Source organism: Aegilops tauschii, chromosome 3 (genome assembly GCF_002575655.3).
Source record: "Aegilops tauschii subsp. strangulata cultivar AL8/78 chromosome 3, Aet v6.0, whole genome shotgun sequence".
NCBI classification, from domain to species: Eukaryota; Viridiplantae; Streptophyta; class Magnoliopsida; order Poales; family Poaceae; genus Aegilops; species Aegilops tauschii.
In genome coordinates this window covers 208,109,575-208,118,485 of record NC_053037.3, presented here as the reverse complement: position 1 = coordinate 208,118,485, position 8,911 = coordinate 208,109,575, and positions in this window count along the sequence as shown.

The window sequence follows — 8,911 nt, the reverse complement described above, 5'->3', positions numbered from 1 at the left end:
GGTGCGGTAGTTGTCGCGCTGGCTGAAGGTGGATCTGCCCTATCGGGGTGGTGGAGCCATCGGTCACTCCTGAGAAGGGCTTGGTGGGCTGTGGCTGATCATATGGCACTTTGAGGTGGTCGAATATTTCGACGGAAAGGACATTAAGCCCCGCACCGCCATCGATGAGGCTCTTGGTGACGAGGACATTGCTAATGACGGGTGAGCAGAGCATCGGGAGTGCGCCGGCGGTTGTCGCGCACTTGAGCTGTTCGGACGAGCTGAAGGTGATGGTGCACTTGGACCATCTGAGCGGACACGTGGCCTCGAGCCTGGGGAGGGCAGAATTCATCTCACGGATGAACTACTTGAAGATGCGATGAGAGGCTTGTGCCTGATCTCCACCCAAGATGCAGGCTATGGCGCGAGGCTCCTGGCAGCCTCTAGTCCCTCGTCCTGGTGATGGTCGTCGTTCCTCCTTGGTGGTGGTGGCAGCGGAGAGAACCTCGCCTTGCCCTGAGGACGGTCCTCACGAGGCTGGTCCCTCCAGGCACCCTCGCAAGGCTGGCCCTGCCAGCGATCCTCACGAGGCAGGTTGCGCCACTCCTGACGGGGGCCGCTGTCATCCCAGCGTCCTCCACTTCAACCTCCTCCACGGCCGTAGCCTCGGTCATTGCGCTCGGGGCGTGGACCATAGCGCCCATCGCGGATGGCCCTCAGCTCCTGACACTCATTGGTGACGTGGTTGTGTACGTTGTGGAAGGCGCAGAACGGGCGCTGCCCTTGGACGATTCTGGGTTGTCGCAGCCGCTCTTCTTCTCTGGTTCAGGCACGAGCATGGCCGGTCCTTTGCGCTTCACGTCTCTGGTCTTGGCCTTCTTGTCTTCTGGGTCTACAACTCGAAGCTCGAGGAGGGAGAGACGCCCCTCCTCAGCTCTCGCACACTTGGTCGCCATGTTGAACATCTCCAGAGCCGTGCACAGGTCCTCGTGTATGGCGAGCTCTTCCTTCATCTTGACATCATGGATGTTATCAGAAAGGCTGAGATGATGGCCTCGTCCGTCACCTTGGGAATCTTGAGGCGAACGCTGTTGAAGCGCTGGATGTACTTATGCAAGATTTCCCCTGGTTGCTGCTTGATGCGCCGCAGGTCACCAGCGGCAGGCACGTAGTTGCGAGTGCCCTGCAAGTTGGCGATGAAACGCTCGCGCATCTCGCCCCAGGAGGAGATCGATCCCGCGGGCAGGTTCAGCATCCACGAGCGTGTGCCGTCTCTGAGACCCATGGGAAACCAGTTTGCCATGACCTTCTCGTCGCCGTTGGCCACCTCGATGCTCAGCTTGTAGAGCTGCAGGAACTCACCAGGGTCGGGGGTGCCGTTATAGCGCGGAGGCAGGTCGGGCTTGAACTTGCCAGGCCAGACAATGCTTCGCAGCTCAGGGGTGAAGGCACGACAGCCCGCTGTAGTCACCGGCGCTCGTCGCGGAGGTGGAGCCTAGTCTTGGTATCCGCTCGCCGCCGCCGCAAACAGTGCGCGATCCTGACGTGGCGGTGCTGGGAGTGCAGGAGCGTCTTCTTTTGGCCGCGGGATTTCCTTGCAGGTTCCTTCTTCGCGTGCAGGCACCCAGCATGGTGGGTTGATAACCCACAAGTATAGGGGATCAATTGTAGCCTCTTTCGATAAGTAAGAGTGTCGAACCCAACGAGGAGCTAAAGGTAGAACAAATATTCCCTCAAGTTCTATCGACCACCGATACAGCTCTACGCACGCTTAACGATCGCTTTAACTAAAACAAGTATGAAATTAGAAGTACTTTGTAGGTGTTGTTGGATAGGTTTGCAAGATAATAAAGAGCACGTAAATAAAAACTAGGGGTTGTTTAGGTAAAGTAGCAATGAAGTTAGTATAGCGAGTGTGGAAAAGTGGTGGTAGGAGTTGCGAAATTGTCCCTAAGCAATTGACCACTTTACTAGACCGATAGCAAGTTTTATGTGGGAGAGGCCACTGCTAGCATGTCATCCCTGACTTGGAATTCTATGCACTTATGACTGGAACTATTAGCAAGCATCCGCAACTACTAACGTTCATTAAGGTAAAACCCAACCATAGCATTAAGATATATTGGTCCCCCTTCTATCTCGTATGCATCAATTTCTATGCTAGGTTGAAGCTTCTGTCACTCTTGCCCTCCAATACATAGTCCTATCAACATACAACTAACCCTATGGTGTGATCCACGTGCGCGCTCATATGATGGGCACCAAAGGACCGCAACATAACGATAAGCAAATTAAACCAATCATAGCAATTCACCAATTACCGATAGGACAACGAAAATCTAGTCAGACATCATAGGATGGCAACACATCATTGGATAATAATATGAAGCATAAAGCACAATGTTCAAGTAGAGGGTACAGCGGGTTGCAGGAGAGTGGACCGCTGTAGATAGATGGGGGAAGGTGATGGAGATGTTGGTGAAGATGATGGAGGTGTTGGTGTAGATCGCGGTGATGATGATGGCCCCGGCGGCGTTCCGGCGCCACCGGGAGAGAGGGGGAGAGAGCCCCCCTCATTCTTCTTCTTCCTTGACCTTCTCCCTAGATGGGAGAAGGGTTTCCCCTCTGGTCCATGGTCTCCATGGTGTGGGAGGGGCGAGAGCCCCTTCGAGATTGGATCTGTCTCTCTCTATTTCTACGTTCCCAGATCTGGCCTTTCACCGTTTCTTTTATAACCGGAGATCCGGGGCTGAATTTTGGACACGATCTCTATCTGTAAATTAGCTTTCTTGCGGCGAAAGAAGGGCTCCAACCGCTTTACGGGGTGGCCACGAGGCTCCAGGGCGCGCCCCCCGGCCTCGTGCCCCCCTCAGGCATCGTATCGCGTTGATTCTTCTTCCCGAAAATCATAAATATTCCAAAAAAATCTACGTCAGTTTTTATCCCGTTTGGATTCCGTTTGATATGGGTTTCTGCGAAACAAAAAACATGCAACAGACAAGAACTGGCACTGGGCACTGGATCAATATGTTAGTCCCAAAAATAGTATAAAAGTTGCCAAAAGTATATGAAAGTTGTATAATATTGGCATGGAACAATCAAAAACTATCGATACGACGGAGACGTATCAACATCCCCAAGCTTAATTCTTGCTCGTCCTCGAGTAGGTAAATGATAAAAAAGATAATTTTTGATGTGGAATGTGACCTACCATAATCTTGATCACATAATCTAATCATGGCATGAATATTAAGACACGAGTGATTCAAAGCAATAGTCTATCATTTGACATTAAGACAATAATACTTCAAGCATACTAACCAAGCAATTATGTCTTATCAAAATAACATAGCCAAAGAAAGCTTATCCCTACAAAATCATATAGTTTGGCCATGCTTCATTTTTGTCACACAAAATGCTTCCATCATGCACAACCCCGATGACAAGCCGAGCAACTGGTTCATACTTTTTAATGCGCTTCAGCCTTTTCAACCCTCACGCAATACATGAGCGCAAGCCATGGACATAGCACTATGGGTGAAATAGAATATGATTATGGAGGTTTGTGTGAGAAGACCAAAAAAAGGAGAAAGTCTCACATCGATGCGGCTAATCAACGGGCTATGGAGATGCCCATGAATTGATCTCAATGTGAAGAGTAGGGATTGCCATGCAACGGATGCACTAGAGCTATAAGTATATAAAAGCTCAAACTGAAACTAAGTGGGTGCGCATATAACTTGCTTGCTCATGAAGACCTCGGGCATTTGAGGAAGCCCATCATCGGAATATACAAGCCAAGTTCTATAATGAAAATTCCCACTAGTATATGAAAGTGATAGCTCAAGAGACTCTCTATATGAAGAACATGGTGCTGATTTGAAGCACAAGTGTGGTAAAAGGATAGTAACATTGCCCCTTCTCTCTTTTTCTCTCACTTTTTTGTTCTCTTTTTTTTCTTTTTTTTGGTGGGCTTCTTTAGCCTCTTTTTTTTTATTTGGGCTTCTTTGGCCTCTTTTATTTCGATAACCTCACATGGGACATTGTTTTAATAATGATGATCATCACACTTTTATTTACTTACAACTCAATATTACAACTCGATACTAGAACAAAGATATGACTCTATATGAATGCCTCCGGCGGTGTACCCGGATGTTCAATGATCTAGCGTAGCAATGACATCAAAAAACGGACAAGCCATGAAAACATCATGCTAGCTATCTTACGATTATGCAAAGCAATATGAAAATAAATGCTCAAGTCATGTATATGATGATGATGGAAGTTGCATGGCAATATATCTCGGAATGGCTATGGAAATGCCATGATAGGTAGGTATGGTGGCTGTTTTGAGGAAGATATAAGGAGGCTTATGTGTGATAGAGCGTATCGTATCACGGGGTTTGGATGCACCGGTGAAGTTTGCACCAACTCTCAAGGTGAGAAAGGGCAATGCACGGTACCGAAGAGGATAGCAATGATGGAAGGGTGAGAGTGCGTATAATCCATGGAGTCACATTAGTCATAAAGAACTCATATACTTATTGCAAAAGTTTATTAGCCCTCGAAGCAAAGTACTACTACGCATGCCCCTAGGGGGATAGATTGGTAGGTAAAGACCATCGCTCGTCCCCGACCACCACTCATAAGGAAAGCAATCAAAGAACACCCCATGCTTCAAATTTGTCACACAACGTTACCATACGTGCATGCTACGGGACTTGCAAACCTCAACACAAGTATTTCTCAATTTCACAATTACTCAACTAGCATGAATCTAATATGTAACACCCCGGTGTAATGATGCTACAGTAATCCATGAGATCAAGCTAATCATTTTGCTTAACAGTGCTTAGTCACTTTGATCAATATTCCATTTCAAATTCCAGTTGAATTCAATTTCAAATACGGAGTGAAATTCGAAAATGCTCAAACATGTAAAGTAAAATGTTCATCATGTGGGAAGTATTCTTCTGGTAATATTGGTGGTGAACCAACATTTTTGCAAAATGTCTAAATAGACTAAAATAGCTAAAACAGAAAGTCTTTTAAAAGAAAAACTAAAAGAAAAAGAGGAGGTGGGAGAGAGAGCGAGAGAGAGAAAAAGCCCCTAACCCCCCCATTTCCCCACTGGGCCTCGACCCCGCCGGCCCAGTCGGCCACCCCACAGGCCGGCCCACTCTCCTGCTCCCCTGGCCTATTAGGCCACTCCCACCCCGTAACCCTAACCCCGCCCACCCCGCACGACCCCCACTCCTCCTCGTTCCCCACTTCCCCCCAACTCCTGCTGAGCCCCTCGCTCCTCTCCCCCCACCCCGTGACCCGATCTGGATCGGGCCGTCCGCCGCCGTAGCAACCCCGGTGACCGCGCCGCCTCGCGCCTCCATGCCGGCGCACATCCCCGGCGCTGTCCCGCCGACGGCGCCTCGCCTCCTCGTCCTCCTCCCCGAACCCCCTCCCACGACTGGTTCTGGATCTGGGAGGAGCTCGATCCCGCGCCTCCCATCGCCGCCGTGCTCCGTCACCACGCCAGCGCCGCTCTACCGCCTCTCCCTCATCGGAGCGTCCCCGTCCAACCCCTCAACGGTCGCCATCGCGCCTCGACGCCCCCCTTCCCTCCAATGGACGGTGAGGACCCTGGTCCTCCTCCTTCCCGCCCCTCGCGCGCGTGCGCCCGCGCATGGCCGTGCCGCCGCTGCGTCCTGCGCCCGCCCTTTTCCCGTGCTCGCCAACGTCGCTGCCGCCCCGCAGCACTGCTGCCGCTGCTAATACTCGCCGCGTGGCCGCCTCCCTGTCCGCTACCCAACGCGCCCCGCCGCGCTGGCTTCCGTCGCCGGAAACGCCTGGTCGGTGAGCACCGCCGTGGTCGCCGACGCCCTGCTGCGCTAGGCTACGGCCTCCTCGGGCACCCGCCCATTAACCCTCGGCCGCACCCATTTCGCCCGGTTACCCCCTGGCCCTATGACAGTGGGGCCAGCCCCCAAAACGTTTAAAAATAAAATGTATTTCAAAAATAAAAAAATAAGTACTTAGTTAATTAATTAAATAAATAAATAAGTAAATAGTGAATTAATTAATTAATTAGGTAATTAATTAACTCTGTTTAGTACCTAGTTAACTTGATTAGTTAATTAAAACTGTTAATTAGTTGTTAGACTATGACAGAACGGCCCCACACATCAGGGTTCACTTTGGTCAACTCTGTTGACTGCTGGCGTCATGATGACGTCATGCTGATGCAATAACCCCCATTTTAGATTTAATAATAATTTCAGAATATTGTTTAAACTTCGGAAATTCGTAGGAAAAAATCCGTAACTCAGATGAAAATGTTTTCTACATGAAAGTTGCTCAGAACGAGGAGACGAATCTGTATAAGCGATTCGTTTACCTGTCAGATGCCTCTAACTATCTGAACCTGGAACATTCCCCCTTCGGTCATCTGTGTGACACAGGTCCGGAACCGGGAAAACATTCCCGGTTGAATTACCCCTTCACCTATATCGTGTAGCCATACGTTAGGTCACACCCGGCACAGCATATTTCCATGTTATGCTTTGTGATCCTATGTTTGCTTTATATTTACTGTTTCATCCCCCTCTTCTCTCCGGTAGACCCTGAGACCGATGCTGCCCCTGTGATCTACTACGTCGACGACGACCCCTCCTTGCCAGAGCAACCAGGCAAGCCCCCCCTTTGATCATCCCGATATCGCCCATTCTATTCTCTCATGCTTGCATTAGATTTTGCTACTGTTATTGTTTGCTCCTATTCTGATGCATAGCCTGCTTTTGTAACCTGCTTATTGTTACCTACCTGCTTATCCTAAACCGCTTAGTATAGGTTGGTTAGTGATCCACCAGTGACCCCCACCTTGTCCCTGTTTCCCCTGCTTCATCATCGAAGACCCGATCAACGGGATCGAAGACCAGGCCCCGGCACCGCACATCACTTTCCCCTTAGTTGCTCGACACTACTGGGTTACTATCGAGTGCCGAGGGTGAGGCCTCATCAGCACTTCTGATGTTAACATGTAGTGTAGCTATTCGGTCGTTGTCATCGAGGGTGATTTCCTCCTTAACCACTTCCGATACGGCTCTGTCGTGCAACCCCTCAAGTGTGAACCTCGAGGGTGGTTTCCTCTTACGTTCACCTTGATGATTACATTGAGTGGAATTCACCGGGGGTGATTCCTCGGGTTTGCCCATTGATGTTTGGACACATGGATACTTGGACTTTGCCACTTTTACTTGGAAAGATGGGTCGGCCCTGAGGGGTACCCGCGCGAGCTTAATTGCGAGTGAAGTGTAGTCGGGTTGACCTGGAGGGCGCTCGCGAGATAATTACGAGGCGTGGTCGGGCATTCCTAGCCGTTGCGCAAGTCCTCGAGACGGGGCAACGGGGTCACATCTTTCGTGAGTCTCTGCTTCTTACCGCGCGTTCCTAATCCACTACGATTTGGATATTTGATCCGAGGGGCCTCTGGCCTAATAGCACTAACCATCACGTGGGCATAGTATGGGCGTTCTGCGTCGTATGCATCAGCCGAAGCTTAATAGACGTCAGCGACTGAGTGGCGCGCACCGGGTTGGACTGCGTAAGCACCTGCCTTTTTCAAGGAGGTAGCTAGGTCTGCTCACGGGCCGCGTGCGCAACGTGCAGGAGTTCCCGAGGCGATGGCCGATGACCCCTGGGGGCATAGGTTTAGTCCGGCATGCTGACCTCTCTATTAAGCCTAGGTCGGGTTGCGGCGTATTGTTTGGCCGAGGCCGGGCATGACCCAGGAAAGTGTGTCCGGCCAGAGTTAATCGAGTGTGGTGGGTAAGTTGGTGCACCCCTGCAGGGAAGAAAACATCTATCGATAGCCTGTCCTACGGTAACGGACACTTGGAGTTGTATCCCGATCGATATGACTAGAACTGGATACTTGAGATGAGACATGGATGTGAGTAATGGATAGTATGGCTCTGGGACTGCTTTCTCGCAGGGAGTCGAGAAAGGATCTCTGGCTGAGGTTGATAACACTACTAATACTACTTTACTTTATGCTACTCTACTCCCTCCTGTTGCTACAAGATGGTGGTTTCCAGAAGATGCTAGTCTTCGATAGGACTAGGTTCTCCCCTCTATTCTGGCTTTTCTGCAGCCCAGTCCACATTACAACCTTCCTTTGATAATGTTGCATATGTAGTGTAGATCCTTGCTTGCGAGTACTTTGGATGAGTACTCACGGTTGCTTTGCTCCCCCTTTTTCCCCTTTCTTCTTCTTTCCGGTTGATGCAACCAGATGTCGGAGCCCAGGAGCCAGATGCCACCGCGGATGCCTACTACTACGTGGAGACCGCCGACGACCAGGAGTAGTTAGGAGGCTCCCAGGCAGGAGGCCTTGCCTTGTCGATCGTTGTTGCTTTTGTGCTAGCCTTCTTAAGGCAAACTTGTCTAACTCATGTCTGTACTCAGATATTGTTGCTTCCGCTGACTCTTGTGTATTCGAGCTTATGTATTCGAGCCCTCGAGGCCCCTGGCTTGTAATATAAAGCTTGTACTATTTTAATTTGTGTCTAGAGTTGTGTTGTGATATCTTCCCATGAGTCCTTGATCTTGATTAGTGTATGATTGAATCGAGGGCGTCACAAGTTGGTATCAGAGCCGTTTGCCTGTAGGTAGCCCCCTTTTCAACTCCTTGGCCGAAGTTGAGTCTAGTCACTGAAAAACTTTTACTAACATTGGCTGTGTGGCTTACGGGCCCACGTCGCCAATTGGATGGTATTAGGATCTTTTACTCCTCGTCTATACTCTGGGACTCTGATCTCTCTTCCATTCGGGTTAAACGAATTTACTAACTCTAACATTAGGATCCCGTGACCACATTCACCGCAAAGTTAGATAAGCCATAGTTCTTAGAGTAGTATTCTGAATAGTACACACA